This window comes from Myxine glutinosa, chromosome 8 (assembly GCF_964187855.1).
Source record: "Myxine glutinosa chromosome 8, kmMyxGlut1.1, whole genome shotgun sequence".
Classification (NCBI taxonomy): Eukaryota; Metazoa; Chordata; class Myxini; order Myxiniformes; family Myxinidae; genus Myxine; species Myxine glutinosa.
This window is the reverse complement of record NC_136268.1, coordinates 140,362,178-140,381,733: the sequence shown is the minus strand read 5'-3', so window position 1 is coordinate 140,381,733 and position 19,556 is coordinate 140,362,178. Positions and strand designations below refer to the sequence as shown.

Below are 19,556 nucleotides of genomic sequence, written 5' to 3'. Positions count from 1 at the left end.
TCTTGATGACGTCATAAAATTGTGTTCTACACGTTTTTGAGATGGCCACCAAGTATTTTTTAGTTGTTTGAGGTCTAATAAAGATAATTTGATAGGTGGTTTGCTTTAACCATGAAATGCCCACAGGACTTTTTAAACTACCATATACTACCTGACTATGATAGTGGCAGAGGGTATTACAATTTCCTTTTTTTACCTGTGCAACACTGAGGTTAAAGCACTTTTTGCACGGGTACATTTTTCCTCCTTCCCTTCCTCCCTCCCCCACAACGGAGGAGCCTGTCAAAGCCCCCCTCCCCCCCCAAAATATGTATATGTAGTATATCTTTCCCCTCCCACTCCCTTCCCCACCCCACCCCCTTCCACTCACCCCATCCCACTCGGATATATATATATATATTGCTACGGTTTTGAGGTTTGTAAAGTGAGCCTAATAAAGGTTAAAGTCTGTCCCCCATAGATAGTCACACAAGCAACATGTAGCCTCATTTGTAGTATAGTTATTTCTTAGTATGTGTGAGAATAGGCCCTTTCCAGTGTTAATTCTGCATTGTGTAAAGCCAGGAAAATAGGCCCTACTGCCACCGATCATCCTACGTCCGTAACCTCAATACAGTTTGTTAACGTTGGTTCATTTTGGGCGAGTTAACACGAGGGAGGCAGAGGAGGATCAGAGCGGGGCCGAGGCGGAGCAGCAGAAGTGATGACAGTAAGCATGAGCCGCCAATCAGAGCTCAGGGCTGGTGGCGTCAGAGGGCGTGGTGAGAAGAGTCTGGTGAGTTCCAGAAGGTTCGGGGGCATGCCTATAAAACCCGATGCACAAAGCCCTCGAAAGGTCTGAAGCGGAGGGCTTGCTGGGAGGAAGGAAGACATTAAAGTGAACTTACAACCAGAACGCGCGGTGCTTGATGAGCTTGATGCGCCTTGCCGCACTTGCATGAGACCGGCTGAGTAACCGCCCTTTGCCGTAAAAGTCCGCCCTTTGCCGTAAAAGTCCGCCCCTTGCCGTTCCGCCCGATATATCTCCTTTGTTCGAGAGACGCGTTACGAGTCCCTGTCTTCGCCGATCACCATCTTCGCAGGACGCACGTGGACCACGGAGAGCCGGACGGGGCCGAGCCTGGACGACCACATTGGCGCGTTGGTGAACATCGACGTCTGCAATCCCCTGTGTGAGTGTGAGTGAAACGGGCCCGTTGTCCAGGCTTAAGTTAAGACTGTATAAGGATTTCTCTGTGTCTCTTCGTCCTGAACTGTACATACGTGTGGGAATCATTAAACCCATCTGTTCTTCCTTTCTTCTTGATTCGATCGTTTCTGTGATTTCCTCCATTGACTAAGCGTGGCACGAATAAGAACCGCTTAAACTGGGGTCCATTAATTGAGACTGTGCGGATCACGTGTACGCAAACCGCTCCAACCTCACGTGGTTCGTGCGAGGCTTGCTACCTCGTTTCCGTGGCGGCGCGAGTACTTAGGTACGAGCGAGAATTTGGTCCCAGAACCCTATTTTGCGCTCGCCCAGAAAGGACGTAATAAGTCTCGGTTCTGCCAGGCCAGTAAAGACAAGGGGATTAATCCCCCCTTGATAAGGGGAAGAAGGCCGGCCAGAGAACCGCAACAATATATATATATATATATATATATATATATATATATAAACCTAGTCAAGTTAGAGGGTTCAACCTGTGTATATTAACGGCTTAGATTGGTCACAAATAAACAATTTACAGTATGTTGTCTTGATGAGCCCATAACAAGTGCGAAATCGAGATTGACATCTCTGCCTTTGTCTATTTGTGACCATAGAGCTTTAATCTGAGTCTGCAAAGACTTGAGTACCACACGGATGCCTCCTAGTTTGGAGGTGATGTGTTGGTATAATTTATGTGCATGACGTTCGTGTCATGTCATGGGGTTAGTGTGCTTCTTTAGTTAAATATATATATATCCCTGGTCCTCCAATGCAAATCACCTACAGTCTTTGTTATAGTTTGGAGAAATTCGCTACAATATGCATTTGCCATGACAATAAAAACTTTGCCAATTGTGAATCAACATGCAAAAATTCAGTAAAAATTGTTTGCCTGCTATTACAAAAATACTTGCTTGAAACATGTCCCAATTTGAACATTTCTTTCTATAAATGTGAACATAGGAATGAGTAACCGCCCTGATGCAGATTCACATTCTATACGCCTGGGTCGTGAAGCCTCATTTTCACATCTGATTCCAATTTCTTTCACCGAGTTTACACCAGACTTTCACTGCACTGTTTTGTCATGGCTCGGTAGTGACACTTTTGTAACTTTTTACACGTCAGGTCACTTTTAAGCTTACTAGGTGCACACACACACACACACACACACACACACACACACACACACACACACACACACACACACACACACACAAACACACACTAGTTTGTTGCCAAAGAAGCAATTCACTGTTTTCTCCTGAACTATTGATGTCTACACTGCGGTGAAAAGCTGAACTAAAAGGCAAACAACGCGTGTTTTTAAACTAAGGGAAATGTGTGCTGGCACGGGTCGGGGAACACACTAACTCCTGTGTGTTTGATGTGAGAGCGCACACAGAGCCACTGTGTTTCTTGTCTGACTTGGATTTACCCTTCCTCAGTTACAGTAAATCCTGCTTTGAGCGACCGCTTCTTTGCCCCATGAAACTACGGTGGCACAATAATGTGGTTTTGTAACGCATGTGGTTCCTCATGTCAAGACTTTCTTGAGTTGAGACGAGGAAAGTTTCAAATCGAGTCCAGAGAAGGGATGCGGAGGAGGGAGCTAGTTGAGGATAGAAAAAAAGAGGATGGGATGGTGGAGAGAAGTTGGGGAGGAATTGAAGTTGAAAGAGTAGCCCAGGAACATTAGGTTAGGACCTAGAAGAAATTAGTAGAAAGCGGATTTTTTGCACAGAGCTTCAGAATACCATGTGGATGCCCACAATATAAAGTCCCACGAGTCCCACCTTGTGGCATTTTCAAAATTCAAGATGGCCGCCGGTTGGATGGAAAATACATAAATATGAATAACTTCTGCCTAGAACCTCATAAAAGTGTACTTTTCGTGGCTAAATATATGTTTTAGCACACTAGGATTTTAATAGAATATATTTCAGTGACCTCAGATAATGATATGTAGATATAATCCAAGATGGCTGACAAAATTGCCGCTGCTGTAATGCAAAAAAACATCAAAATCATGATAAGTTTAATTCGCTATTATTTTATTTAATGCAAAATGTTTCACATTGTGACCACAAGGCCTGCAAGAGGTAAACAACACATGGAGATTTGACATTTAATTACAATACGACACAAAAGCAGACCAACTCTTTGATCCCAGTCATCCCAACCGGATTCTCGTGTTTTGGGCAGTACCGTGTTAACTGAATGTCACTTTTCTTATTCCTGACTTAAACACTGTTATCACCCTCTAAATCAATGTCCCGAGAGTTTTTGCAATTATGGCCATTACAAACAGTACACAAGAGGGTACACTCCAGACCAGACTTGTAGCAAGTGCATCGTTTTCCACACCCCGCCTTGCATCCACAAGATATCATTTTCAGCACTTTCTCAGGGGCGACAGGCCTATCAGTCTCGATTGGAACAAGTAGTCCCTCTCTGTACTGCCACCCCCACTCAGTTGGCAGCAGTTCATTCCCCTGCCACTGCTGAACAGCATGGTATGCTCTGTAGCTGTGGAATTTGGTAGCTGCCGAAGTAGGTGGGAGTGATTCCAGCTTGAAACCAGATGACGTCAAAGATGTTCTATGGATTGATCGGAAGTACATGAGATATCGGTGTTTGTCCAGTGACTTCGATCGAGCTGCTCCATACAGCTTCAGCAGAAACAGCTCTCCCACTCTCGCTATTTCTTGTTGAGTGCTTTTAGATCGAGAGAAAACATGTTTTTTGCATTACGGCGGCGGCCATTTTGTCGGCCATCTTGGATTATCTCTGCATATCATTATCTGAGGTCACTGAAAGATATTCTATTAAAATCCTAGGATGCTAAAACATATATTTAGACATAAAAAGTATACTTTTATGAGGTTCTCGGCTGAAGTTATCGCAATTTATGCATTTTCCGTCTAACCGGCGGACATCTTGAATTTTGGAAATGCCACAAGGTGGGACTCGTCGGACTTTGTACTGTGGGTATCCACATGACATTCTGGAGCTCTGTGCAAAAAATCAGCGTTCTACTAATTTATTCTAGGCTTCCCCTTCATTTTTGGCTAATACTCCTGGGCTAGAGAGCGGGCAAAGCAGGGAGATGGGAACAGGATCAGTGGGGATGACAAATTATTTTATCATTGTTGTATTCCTTACCTAATGGGGTGGGTGGACCCTAAATATTTCATTATAGTCAGCTGGGATTCAGGTGATGAAGGGTGGGGATCCAGGTTTAATATGGTTATATTTACCTCCACCACCAAAGGTGGATGGAGGTTATGTTTTCACCCCTGTCTATCTGTTTGTGAACAGGATATCTCAAAAAGTTGGAGACGGATTCGGACCAAATTTGGTGGACATGTTGAGTGTGTCACAAGGACTGATTACATTTTGGTGAAGATCCGGATACTAGAATTTTAAAGTGATTCTTCACCATTGAGATATGGGGTCAAAAACGATATAGAGCATGATATCTCAAATAGTTTTGGACGGATTCGGACAAATCTTGGTGGACAGCTTGGGTGTGTGACAATGAAGAATTGTTTCGAATTTGGTAAAGGTCCTGACCAAGATACGGGAATATATATATATATATTTTTAAAGTGATTCTTCACCACTGAGATGGTGCCAAAATACGATATATAGCACGATATCTCAAATAGTTGTGGACGACCAATGACAAAACTTGGTGATTGATTTGGTCTGGTGACAAAAACAAGCCGATTCGATTTTGCTTCAGATCCAGATCCGGCCTATCATTGGATACAAAACAAACTGTTCAGCCTGGCGGAGGTTTGTGCTCTACAGAGTGCTGTTCTAGTTATGTACTGTATTTAACAACAGTAAGCTGGAACGTGAACCTAACCGGACTTACCCTTACCAAAGTGTCCTACAGGAATTTTACAAGGAAGAATCCTATATCCCGAACATAGAACTTCTGATAAGAATCATATAGGATACTATATGGAACATATAGGATATATGGATGGAACATCCTATGAGACTTATTTTTAGGATGCTTTCCTTATATGATTATGGAAGGAAATTTGGTTAAGGACAGTCTGGCATGCATGCATAATTAAATAAATAAATTAACAAACCAACAATCATGCCCTAGTATTTACAATTATCTGAAGCTTGCAAAGGATCTCGTACTAGTAAAAGGACTGTATAAGGATTTATTGCCAGCTTTTATGGACAGCTAAAAATGCTAGTCGATGTTCAAGCCATACCACAAACTTGTTTACATGAAATACATTAGACAATGGTATCTTCCCGAAGCAATTGTCTTATTTGAAACGTGCCAAACACGTCATTCATTCATTTAGTATGCAGGCTTTGGCTGCTGGTTGCTTCATTGTTGGGCGTGCTGCTTTGCCGCTGATGCAGTGCCGCCTATAGGTTAGAACAGGAATTGATGAATTAGATTTTGGGGAGGGGGGGAGGGGAGGCGTAGGAGAGGGGGGAGGAGAGCGGGGAGGGGGAGGGGAGAGGAGGGGGGGAGGGGAGGGGAGGAGTGGGGAGGGGGGGAAGTGGAGCTAGTGGAGCAGTCAGAAGTGGAAGCTCTTTTACGGAGAATTTATATCTTAACGGGGAGGGGAGGGCAGGGGGGAGGCAGGAGAGGAAGGAGAATGGCTCACGTTTCTGAGTGAATGTGGCTCACGTTTCTGAGTTAAGTGTGATGCCGATCAGGAAGAAGAAGAAGCCGTACTACTAAATTCGTACACTTCCGGAATTGTTTGATTTATTTGCATTCAAATGTCTGGTAATTGTTTTGTATTTATTTATGCGAATGTGTATTTGTATGTAACTGTCATTAATTTAAAAAGAGCTGGGCCACCTATGATCTAATAATGCTGAACAATGCAGGCTGGGATTGGACCATTCTAAAAAGAGCGATTCATTCATCGTGAATCTTGTGTCAAATTGTGAAAGGCTGTAATGATCACGGAGATTTGCCTGAGTGAATAGGTAATCACATTGACGTATTTTGGAATTCCCAATGCATTCCGCTGGCTACCTTCTAACATGGGAATGCATGAACATGCTTTCTGTTGTTCTTCCTTAAAGGGACATAATCATGGATTTTTTTGGAAATATATGTTTAAGATGAAGATATCCCTGATCCATTAGTCAAAAAAAAATTTGGGAGAATAATAAGCCGGATAATCGTTTTTTTAAATCGGACTATTCTTACTTCCGTTATGCGAATGAGCTACTTCCGTCTGTTTGTGCGACATCACTGGTGCACAACTCAATTGATGGACCTTACATCTGCATTTTTTTCACAAGTTATTATGGCGTTCAAGATGCCGATGTGCCAAGTTTTTAACTGTTCCAATCGTTGAGAAATTTGCCCACAAAACTCAGAAGTCATTTTTTTTTGGCATCCCTGACCCACAAAGAGATCATCAATGTTGTGCTTTGTGGTTCAAAAACCTAGGAACAACCAAATTCAACATCAAATATATGCTCATTCAAAATATCGTGTCATTAGCAAAGACCACTTTGAGCTGTTAGCGCTCGCATTTGATCAAGATGTTCACTGCCTGGAAAACAAGCCTGGGAAGTTTTTGAAACACGATGCCGTACCGACACTTTTCAGCCACAAATCCGACACAGTTCTCCCATCATGACCCTCTACGGCTCAGAGACATAATGCTCAATACATAATGTAAAAGGAGCTCGGTCTGGACGTACCTGTGTGCGTGCCTGCCCACATGTGAGTGTGCGTCAATAATATTATCCTTTGCAACTTCGTCGATGTCGGTAGTTACGTCAAGACAGTCCATTATTAATGCACATACTACCCCTACGTTATATTCAGTGAGAATAGTAGAGAGGTATCGCTACGCCTCCTGCCTCCCGCCCCTCTCCGCTCCCACCATCCCTGGTCAGTTAACTGGACAAATTTTTTTCATGATTTTTGCTTTAAAACATTTATTTCCCATAAAGATATATGATCAAAAGGGTTCATACCCTTTCCTACCAATTATTGATTGTTTGTTTGTTAATATTATTGATTTCAGATTCTCATTGACATCCCGACCTAGTTTCCTGCTTGCCCGACCGCTGAGTTTGGATGGGGACCTGATCTGGGTAGAGTCTGGGTGGTATGATACGTCTTCCACTTCTTCATGATTGATTTCACTGTACTCAAAGGGATAATGAGTGACTTTGAAATCTTCTTATAACCCTCTCCTGAATTGTGTTTCTCCACCACTTTATGTCTGAGGTCTTTGGAAAGCTCCTTGGTCATCATGTTTGCCTTGTTGGTTGGCCAATTGAGTTGCTCCTTAAAACACCTTAGATAAGTATATAACCACTGACTCCATACAGGTGAAAGCTGTCACTTATTGTGTAACCTTTCAAACAAAATTTGCTCCTCAAGTGATTTAAGATTAATTAGGCAAAGGATTTGAATACTTGTGCAACTGAGCATCATCTGATTACCCTCGCCAGAGGAGAGGGTATTGCATTTGAGTCCGTTTCTTTGTCTGTTTGTCCGCACAGAATAAATATGATTTTCTCTGCAACCTTTGGTCCGATTGACAGGAAATTTTCACCATAGGTGCAACTTCCCCTGTATAATTTTTAATGATAATTATGACGCCATAGGTCACGTGGGTTGGCCGCCATCTTGGAAAACACGAAAAACTTTGCACCTCTATATCTCCAAAAGCGCTGAATAGAAAAAATTGAGACATGGCTCATTGTAAAGAACTCTCCATGGGGAATAAAATATGTTAATGATGATGTCATAGGTGCCTCCATTATCACATCATAATTCGACATGTACAAAACTTCATCCAATGAAGATGAAATTTCTTGAGCATAATCTAGGAATAAATTATTTTCGGAAAAAAATAATGATGACGTCATCGGTCACGTGGTTCGGCCGCCATTTTTGTTTTAACACAAAAGCCTTAAAAACCACTGAAAATACATCCTGGCAAGGGTTTGCAATCTCTGATTGCTCTTTTCTTGTTTTCTCTGTTAATCGAACATATTCACATTTTATGTGTTTTTCTTTTTAGCTTCATCACTTTGGAGTAGTTTCATCATTCACCGGTCGATCGCTGAATTAACGCCAGGGGGGTTGACTCAGCCTGTCATCCTTCCGAGGTCGGCAAATTGAGTACCAGCTTGCTGGGATGAATGATCACGGTGTGTACCCCGGCTTAGAATAGGTACACCGTATCCCTGCGCATCGTAAGAGCGTGACCAAGGGTTGGCGTCAGGAAGGGCATCCGGCCATAAAAACATTGCCTCAAACAGGGAACCATGATTGTCATGGGGCCCGCAAGGCTAACCCCCACTCTAGCGGGGAAAATGGCCTTAAAACGATCATTCATTCATTCATTCATTCACTTTGGAGTAGTTTGTGGAGGCTCTAGGTATATTAAGTTTGATTTGAAAGTATCATGAAATAAGCTCAGGTGGCATCAAAATGTGAAAATTTGGAGGGGGGCTGGGGGGGGGGGGGTGAATACTTTTGCAGGCCACTGTAAATGCTCAAAATTATAAACTGTATGAATTACAGATTTTGCGCTAGCAACGATAGATTAAAACGGCCCAGCGAGCAGAACCGAGTCACTGAAGACACACACACACACACAGTTCATGCGCAATTGGGCCTCGTTAGCGTTCATATGTCATTTTGAAAGTCGTGTTCTGAAGGTGAGCGGTAAGCTTTGCAGGGTTTTCAGTGGAAAAGTAATGAGTGTGTCATCATCATGTATTTCAACACTGATTTAAATCACCACGCAGACCACATTTTGACAGGAGCAACCAGGACACAAGAGTCACTCTGATGCATATCACATAACGGTGAAGCTTTCTTTTCCTGATAAGGAAGCAAACATTCCAACCCAAGGCTATCTCAGCCATAACATGGCACAATAACATTGTTCTTTTGATTCTTGAGATGTGCTGAACTGATTATGTAAATTGCTTCCCTCCTGAGCATTTTGTTGCATGTGCAGGGCCCATTCATGGTTGTTTTGCTTGAGCCTTGCCATGCATTATCCGTATTTGGGCCTGCATTTTGTACTTTGCTTCTTACAGTGAAAATGCCAAAGTAAACACTTAGCTGTTTTTTTTAATAATCGCCGCGAGCAGAATTGAGATGTGATATTTATGCATTGGGAGTAGTCTTTAAGCACGGGCTATTTCAAAGGATAGTTTTCTTCCTCTGTCCGGAGCATTGCGTTCCTGTGTTGCAATTGGTGACAAGTTTTGAGGTTTGGGTTTGTGAAATTCCTTCCTTTTTGGTGATATTCAAGTCGGCTTCTTCATCTTGAAACACATTTTTTTCTGCAGAAAGAAAGTTATTTAATACTAAAGTGATTGGTTGATTCTAGTTGTCTTGCTTGGATTTGCTTGATGTGGAATATCCAGTGATGCATTTTTCTTGAGAGTACTCTTTAGAGAGGGAGACGACACTTGGTATTGGAGGTTTTAGCTATGAGGTCTCTTGCTTTACCTTCTGGAGACTTACTCCTCAGGAAGACCACTTCTAGAGAGTACTCTTTAGAGAGGGAGACGACACTGGGTATTGGAGGTTTTAGCTATGAGGTCTCTTGCTTTACCTTCTGGAGACTTACTCCTCAGGAAGACCACTTCTAGAGAGTACTCTTTAGAGAGGGAGACGACACTTGGTATTGGAGGTTTTAGCTATGAGGTCTCTTGCTTTACCTTCTGGAGACTTACTCCTCAGGAAGACCACTTCTTGAGAGTACTCTTTAGAGAGGGAGACGACACTGGGTATTGGAGGTTTTAGCTATGAGGTCTCTTGCTTTACCTTCTGGAGACGTACTCCTCAGGAAGACCACTTCTTGAGAGTACTCTTTAGAGAGGGAGACGACACTTGGTATTGGAGGTTTTAGCTATGAGGTCTCTTGCTTTACCTTCTGGAGACTTACTCCTCAGGAAGACCACTTCTTGAGAGTACTCTTTAGAGAGGGAGACGACACTGGGTATTGGAGGTTTTAGCTATGAGGTCTCTTGCTTTACCTTCTGGAGACTTACTCCTCAGGAAGACCACTTCTAGAGAGTACTCTTTAGAGAGGGAGACGACACTGGGTATTGGAGGTTTTAGCTATGAGGTCTCTTGCTTTACCTTCTGGAGACTTACTCCTCAGGAAGACCACTTCTAGAGAGTACTCTTTAGAGAGGGAGACGACACTGGGTATTGGAGGTTTTAGCTATGAGGTGTGTTGCTTTACCTTCTGGAGACTTACTCCTCAGGAAGACCACTTCTTGAGAGTACTCTTTAGAGAGGAAGACTACACTTGGTATTGGAGGTTTTAGCTATGAGGTCTGTTGCTTTACCTTCTGGAGACTTACTCCTCAGGAAGACCACTTCTTGAGGGTACTCTTTAGAGAGGAAGACTACACTTGGTATTGGAGGTTTTAGCTATGAGGTCTGTTGCTTTACCTTCTGGAGACTTACTCCTCAGGAAGACCACTTCTTGAGGGTACTCTTTAGAGAGGAAGACTACCCTTGGTATTGGAGGTTTTAGCTATGAGGTCTGTTGCTTTACCTTCTGGAGACTTACTCCTCAGAAAGACCACTTCTTGAGGGTACTCTTTAGAGAGGAAGACTACACTTGGTATTGGAGGTTTTAGCTATGAGGTCTGTTGCTTTACCTTCTGGAGACTTACTCCTCAGAAAGACCACTTCTTGAGGGTACTCTTTAGAGAGGAAGACTACACTTGGTATTGGAGGTTTTTGCTATGAGGTCTCTTGCTTTACCTTCTGGAGACTTACTCATCAGGAAGACCACTTCTAGAGAGTACTCTTTCAGGATACGACTCTTCAATGTTGTGGGAGGTTTCTGCTATGAGATCTCCACCCCAATCATACTAAAATATGCAATTTGGTGTCTGACCGTGACACATTCAGTCGTTACTTATCCAATGTCAACCAAACTTGACAGGAGGACTAAGAGTTGCACGATGGAGGTCGTATAGCGACTTTGTTTGCCCCCTTCCCAAAAGGGGTTTCCACGAGGTGGAGTTTATGATTCTATGTCAGAGGCAAACGTTAAGGGGTGGAGCTTATAAACCGAAGTCAAAAACAAACGCTGGTTGCCATATTCTTGTACCTATTCCCACATTGCCCGTTGTTAAGAGCAGATCCAGTTTGAGTTATCATCATGGTAAGTTAGCATCTTTCTTTTTGGATGTATTGATTTTATTTAGATTAGTAACAGTTGCGTAATTGGCTGCTAGAGAGACAGCGATTCTTTGTCACGTCTGGGTTCAATTCCCAACCTGACTATAAACTTTCGGATTGCTTATCCACTGCAGGAAAGCCAATGTCTTTGGTCAAGTGACGCTCCGTCAGTGGGAGAGAAGCTGCATCCGCTGACTTTGGTTCATGGATGTCTTTATTTGTGGATATTTACAGAAAGTTTTGTGATTTTTAAAATTTGGAATCGTGGCTTAGAGTTGCATCAGTATGCACAGTTGCAACTTTCCAGCCCACATAGAAAGTATGAAATATTTATATCAGTGAGTGAGTCGTTGGAAAAAGCTACATACGACTCAACTGAATATATACTGGATATCTCAACTGAACAATCAATGTGATGACAAAAATTGCATTTCATGGCAATTTTAAGCTTGGTGTTGATTTAACGGTTAAGGTGTTTTTCTTAAAAATTAGGGTCTTGAGATTGACCCCTGCCATGCCGTAAAATATCAGCAGATGGGTTGACTCAGCCTGTCATTCTTTTGAGGTCGTCAAAATGAGTACCAGCTTACTGGAAATAGGAGGCACTGCATCAGTGGCACAGCCTTTAATATATATATATATATATTATTGTATACATAGTTGAGGGTCGTGGAAGAGCTCGTACTAGTGAATTGAACGAATCAGGATGCAACAGGACAAAATGAACAGCAGAGAGAGAGAGAGAGGGGGGGGGGGGGGGGGAAACAGCAACAGCAGAGCCGAAGGCCAAGACAGAGGGAGGTGGACAAACAATGGGAGTGGGGAGAAATGGGGGGCAGGAGAGGATGCATGAGGTGGACAACATGGATACCGAAGGAAACTCTCAGAAGGGAAAACAACTCTTTGTTCTTAACTGCCACCCTGCTTCCCCCGACCATGCAGACCATTGTACATTTACCTGCTGTCTGCATAATTTTTCGATTGATGACTCCGCATTGACCTTTCATGGGATCATTTCAAGCTATATTCACCTTACATTGGTTACATGTACTCCATTTTGGCTTTTAGTCACACAGCATGAAATAACCCTTGTTACCTCATTCTGACCATACCCACCTGGTGTCGTGTGTCTGGTTTATAAAGATTAAGAAAGTTTTGTTGCTTTTTAAATCGACAAACACTTTCAGATTTATTTAATCCCTTTGTAGTTTTTTTGATGCATGTGGATAGTTTTGATGAATTTTCTGAATTTATTAAATAATCATCAGTGTAAAAACTTTTTCTTTAACAAAAAAATAAAATAAACTTGCACCCAAAAATTGCAAAAAACAAAACAAGCAAAACAAATTACAAAATTACAAATTAAATTACAAATTACAAATTACAAATACAAATATTACAAATAAAATTTCAAACTTACAAATTACAAATTACAAAATTACAAATTACAAATAAAATTACAAATTGCAAATTACAAAAAAACAAAACAAACCAAAAAAAAGTTGCAAAAAACAACTTGCAGCAAAAATTCCTTGCAGCCAAAAACTCAGTGTAAAAGATGGATACAGAACATCTTCACCCTCTCTTTTGCTCAAGGTCATCTGCCAGCATCTTGGAAATCGGCAAACATTACCGCTTTACACAAAAAAGGTGCAAAAACAGATCCTTGCAACTACAGACCAATCAGCCTGCTCCCAATTATCAGCAAAGTCATGGAATCCATCATTGCTTCGGATATGAAATCTTTCCTCTTCTCCAATGGCTTGATCTCTGATCATCAATTTGGATTCAGACCAGGTCATTCTACTCTGGACATGCTGCTTCTGCTGTTTCAACAATGGATGAAGGTGCTCAATGCCAAACAGGAAATCAGAGCTGTCTCCCTGGACATATCACGTGCCTTCGATACGGTCTGGCACCCAGCTCTGCTCACCAAACTCTCCTCCTATGGTATCCATGGAAATCTCCATGCATGGCTTGCCGACTTCCTCTCTGGTCGTAGTCAACGTGTGGCCCTGAATGGATTTCTCTCATCTCCCCTTCCTGTTCAGGCTGGAGTTCCCCAAGGCAGTGTTCTGGGCCCTGTGCTTTTTCTGGTCTTCATCAATGATCTCTCCGACTCTCTGGAAAATCCTCTCTATCTCTTTGCTGATGACTCCACTCTCTGCCGCTCCATTCCTCTTCCCTCAGATCGGCAGTCTGCAGCCTCCTCACTCTCTGAAGACCTGGACAAAATCACAGACTGGTCAAACAAGTGGAACATGTCTTTCAATCCTGACAAATCTCACACTCTTACTATGTCTCTCCGAAAAGATCGACTGGACAACCCTCCCATCTACTTTCTCAACAATCCTCTCCAAGAAGTTCTGTCGCTCAAGATTTTGGGTCTCACTATCTGCCATGATCTTTCATGGGAAAACCACATTTCCAAGCTGGCCTCCAAAGCCAGTCGCCGACTGGGCATCCTCCGTCGTGCGAAGTCGTTCCTAGACACACCTGAGCTCCTCACCACATACAAGGCTTTCATCCGCAGCTCAATGGAATACTGTTCTCCACTATGGGCCGGTGCTCCTGTCTCACACCTAGCTCGGCTTCACGCTGTTGAAACCAAAGCTTTCAGAATCATTGGAATCTCCCGCGATGAAGCTATCTCCGTGGGCCTTTCACTCACTCACCGCAGGCAGGTAGGTGGTGTGGAAGAATTTCGTGTATGACTCACAGGACTCCAATGACCGGACTCAGGTTTACAAAAGGTCTGGTTTATTATTCACTTCATTCCATTTACCAAATAATACCGCATTATTCAATGGCTGAGATTAACTCTTTTCCATGGTCCTTTTCGTTCGGCTGATGTTCTTCCGCAGCGCCGTACTCGTTCATTCCATCGTTCCGTCGGGCAGGGCTTCTGAGGACAAGTCTACTTTACTCAACGTTTGCCCTCGTTATATCGCCAAACTGGACTTAATCTCCTCTCCGCTAATGTCCCGAGGTCATGCATCGCACCGAGTCCTGGCATCAGCTCGCTCCCCTCCTGCTGTGATTTCCATTTACACAGCAGGGGGGGGGTGCTCTAGCCTGGGGCCTTGACCAGGTGTTTCAAGAGATTACATTGTTCATACACATTCTGACACTCATTTACAAACTCGTCTTTAACAGAGTTTGCATGTAAAATGTATCTGCTTTGTTACCAGGTTAATTAATAAGTTACCAGGGCCAATCAATATGTTACACTGAGTTACACTTCCACAATTCCCTCATCTTTTTGTTTTTGTTTATATTAACCATTAATCTAAACATCAATATAAGTAAACAATCAATCACTACTAGTAAACATCATTACAAGTATAAGTAAATAATCAATCACTTTGGTAATCAAATTCCCTTAGGCATACACCGTCATCCTGCAAGAATCACAAAACATTTCGTTGGTCATTGACTTCTTCCATATCGTTCAATCTATTGCATTTGCATCACAAATATATTTTCAAAACAACACTTCACCATCACCAAGATACAACAATTTCACTTCATTTTCAAGTTTTGTACAGCATCTGCACCATCTGGCAAAAAACGTTTGCCTCCACACAAATGTTGACTTTGTTTGAAAGGAAGGGCTGATCAATTGTGTTTGAATCCAGGTATGAAACATTTTCTCCTAATGTCTTCATAGCTCCTGCACTACTTCGTGTAGGATTTCGCTGTTGTGGTAACACTGCGGAGTCATAGACTGACCCTTCTCTCCATGTAGCATTCTTGCCACTTTTTGCTGTGAACCATAATGATTCCTTGAACAAGGCCTTCACCCAGTTGTAGTCGACTTGCCTCCTCCCTCATTGTGAGTGGGCAGCAAGTATTGGTGTGACGTTGATTGGCCAGCAAGATGTGGAACAGGGATGCCGGATGCATCCACACTGATGTTGGGACCATGGTGTTCAGGTCATTCATGGTCCTTACCAGGAGCAACCAGCAGAATCGTGCACAGCTGTTGTGACAAGGGCACAGCCGTTTTTGCAGCTCCATGCTGGTTCCCCGGACGTTGGTGAAGTAATAACATATGTCCCCGCATTTCACAGAGGTTGCAGGTAAAATGTCGTTGTCCTGCAACTTCTGATGTGGTGAATGTTCGAAGTCTTCGAACAAGAGTAAGTGATCGCCTTTCTTTCATATGTTGCAGTGTGATCCAGGCAAATGGTCACATAAATTTCCTTGGTGAAGGTAAGCATTCATCTCCAAGTTACACGGGAGAATGTCTTCATCATTCTTTGAGAAAGAGGGTGTATGCCACGATTAACTTCATTTTTTAGCCACAAATTTTCTTTCTCGAACTTCTTCCCAATTCCGTTAGCAATCCCTCCAAAATGTGATCTCGTCTTATCTTTATGCTCAGTCATATCTGAATCTGCTTTCCGCACACACTGAATCAGATAGGGTACATCTTACCATGAAATCAGCATAATCATGTATATCTTCCGACAGTTTCACATTCAACAATTTGTTGTTTTTCCTTAACTCAAAAAGTTATATTCATTTATATGCGTCACACAAATAATATTCAATCAGGTATGTATTTTATTACTAAACTAAGAATAGCATTGTATATGATTACAATCACAAACGGGAATACCTAATTCCCAACAACAATTTTCCCAAACCAACAAATTAAGCATAATGTATTATTACCATAATTCCTCTCCACTTTTTCTTTTCCCTCTTTTTTTTTTTTTAACAGTGTGTCACTCGTGGTGATATGAGTTCATTGATATTGTAATTGACACAACTCATAACATTGTCGTTATGCCATTATCTTAATTCTACTGTTTATGTTGCCATAAAAGTCTTCCTTTTCTGGTTCCACATTTCTTTCCTCATTTGTCACTTCATGCGTTATCATCGTGTTGTTGGTTACCTTATTCAAACACACCGTCACTAAGGCTTTCAAGCAAGCCACCACTAAAACAATTGCCAATATAACTACTAAACCAACAAACAAGTCTGCTACTCCTTGTATATGTTCATACCTATGACATAGTTATATGTCGATGACATTTAACATTATATACCAAACTAACAAGCTTCCTAAAAGGTAAATAAAGAAAATCCCTTAATATGTAACATAATCAGATTATTTGTCTTACCCTGATCCCCCTATCTCCCGGGGTTGAACTCAATCCCCTGATCATGAGTGTAGTTGTGATACATTTTTTTTTTTTCACTCATGCTGTATTAATATCAGTAGATAATTGTATGTCATGTAGGCAAATAAATGTCACTATTCCAAGTAGGAATATCACATGTTGAAAATGTAATGTTTATCAATGCAAGGGGTGTTAAAATGTAATTCAAATGACTGTAAATCACGACTATCATTTTTCTACCACTGAATGTTCTGCTGGGCTGCTAGGTGCAGCCTCATTTTCTGTGGGATCGTCCACCTTAGCCCCATGTGCTTGCTTGCAATGAGAGGCATGAATCCAACTTTCTATTTTGGGTCCATATTTGTTTCTATTCTTATCAATCTCCTATGGTTTATCAATTCGTTCCAAGATACCGCAACCAAAGGTTTTAACCAAAGCTCTACCAAACTATTTCCAATTTGAACAAAAATGCCAGTGAAACAATGATTCGAAGGATTAACTTCAAGGGGTCAATAAATTTATTCTATAGCCAGATCTAATTTTCCCATCCAATAGTTTGCCTTGCCACATGTCATATTATAACACCTTAATAAACCTTCGAAAAAATGTTTCCCATCTCAACAAATTTCCTTTTTTACAAATAGCCATGTGTAACTTACGTATTTAACTACAATTTCCTCTCAATTTGTTTGGCCTAACTGGCCGCAAAAGTGGCTGCCAGCATGCAGTACCGTTTTTTATCTACCAAGGAAGTGTTCCACACAAGACCTCTACCAAAATGTTGTTTGTAAAAACAAATCTGGGATTTCTGATTACATGGATGCACACTCTCAGGACATTTTCAGGCTGCTGTTAACAATCCACTACGATGACTTAATTCCTTTACCCACAATCAAATAATTAGTACAAATTGAGGATATTATCCCTATCACATTCTTTTATAGATTCATTATGTTGGATCTAATTTTTTCCAATAATTTTCCACTGCTGTAAGGCGGAACAATAGCTCTCATAAGTCTTAGTAATATCGTACTTAATTTGCCCAGCAGAGAATAATTTATTTACTATCCTTTCTCATCTGTTAACCAGTGACTTTGTTTAAACTCCAGAACTGAAAACCCACAATAGTTCAAACCAGCAAAATTTTCTTTACTCTTTTCCCATATCATCTATGCCTAAAACACATCCATACATACAGCACAATTTATATGCTGATAAAATTCAAGTTTATATATATAAAATCCATGAGCAGAGTATTCTGGGAAGTCAGTGTAAGACCTCTCCCAAATTTGGATGTTTTTGTACTTCCTCATTTCCTTTTATGAAGCTCATATCCATAAATAGATGTTATTCTCATATACATTCTATCAAAAATGGAATCCCAAAATTACTCACAATTTTACTATTAATTAATGGCTGCTCATAACCCAGCACATCAAATTTTTTATATTCCATTTCCCTTGACAAAAGAGATAATGTTCATAATCAAATTATATTTCTATTTTATTTTACGGATTCTCTGGATATTCAATCCCATCCACATATCCCAATCCCATCCACATATAACTATCCATTTCCAGACAGGCACACTGTCGGTGTCAACAATCTTGTAAGATTGATACACAAAAACACACACACACATGCATTATGCATATTTGTTTGCGTTGGAACCATTATTTACAGATCAGATGGGTGTCAATTTTATTTCAATTTCATAAAATTTGTCAATCAAATTCAAAATGCTTATAGACAAATGAACCAAAAGTCCATTCTTAGAAAACCTTTATGATGTCAAATTGAAATTACCCTTTCTGCCTTCACAATAATCTATCCAAATTTTGACTACACACCCATTTGCATGTCAGTCGACCATTGACCTATCAATTGTGCGGAACAATAGTCCGAAATTCCCACCTGATCATCATGTGACTCTTGTTACTTGGTTTGCCAACAATTGCAACGCAATTGTTCCAAACTTTGTAAATTTAAAATTGCTGTGCCCAAAATAGAAGATCCAATTTTGGCATTTGATCAATTAATTATTAATTTGTTAACAAGCAAAAAGAAAAATGAATCATTCTTGCTCTGAAAACTTTTCAGACACAAGAATCATCGACAGTTATTCATGTTTGTCCAGTAATCTAATTTGTTGAGGCCAATCGTCATTTGGGATTTGTCGCAATGAAGGCCTAATCATTGTCTGAGGTATCGGTCAGCACTGGTACCCTTGATCTTGGTTTCTTTGTCCTTGGTTTCTTTGTCCTTGGTTTCCCTGTCGAAATTGTCTTCTGCTCAGATATGGGCATCTCCTTATCCAGTGTCCCATCTCTCCACAGTTGAAGCACCGGCTTCTGTCGTTACCTGGGCTGTGCACCTGTGCACTTGTATTGCTGGGCTGCATCTCTACATCCCTGAGTTGCCACTGCAATCTCTCGTTATCTCCTGAAACACGAAAAAATTCTCTGTACCGTCCTTTTTGGGGAGACAACTGGAAATCAGATGGGACAACTGTCACTTTCATTCCTAATTTCGAGGGCAGTTGTGCATTTGTCTCCTCCACTGTATCCTGTATCCTTTTTATTTTAAATTCTACATCCGTTATCTGTTCTTGCTGTTCCCGTTGTCTGGATTCACCATCCCAAAGATGGAATGCAAGCCAGTCTACCGTTAGATTCTGTCTCTTTCTGGCTTTCAATCTTTGTTCTAATCTTTCCAATCGACTTCGCTCAAATGTACCATCTCTTGGAAACTCCTCATCATGTCCCTTTGTCCACAAATACCAATTCTCGACCTGCCTTATAGCTTCGGCACCATAACGGTCGTACATATGATGTGTACAAGTACCTTTTTGTGGAATCTCTGGTTGTCCTTGTGTATTCTTGTAGGCTCCATTTCCCATTCTGCCTTTTATCAAAGTAGCGTTGGATGTGTTGTAGTTTGTTCCTCTAAAGCTTCACTCGTACCTCCAGGAAGGGTCTCTCCACCTGTTCACACGGTGATTTCCAGAGAATCTCCCTCAGCTGTGGCTTTTGCACAA

General features: G+C 41.5%; 1 protein-coding gene across 1 annotated transcript in view; it reads left to right on the top strand.

Annotated features, from left to right (window-relative positions):
• The first annotated feature begins 11,295 nt into the window (after positions 1-11,295).
• LOC137432951 (sorbin and SH3 domain-containing protein 1) overlaps positions 11,296-19,556 on the top strand; it is a 446,359-nt gene continuing 438,098 nt past the window's right edge. The window contains exon 1 of the mRNA XM_078783773.1: positions 11,296-11,367. The gene's annotated coding sequence lies outside the window, so the exon portion shown is untranslated. The remainder of the gene's footprint in view (positions 11,368-19,556) is intronic.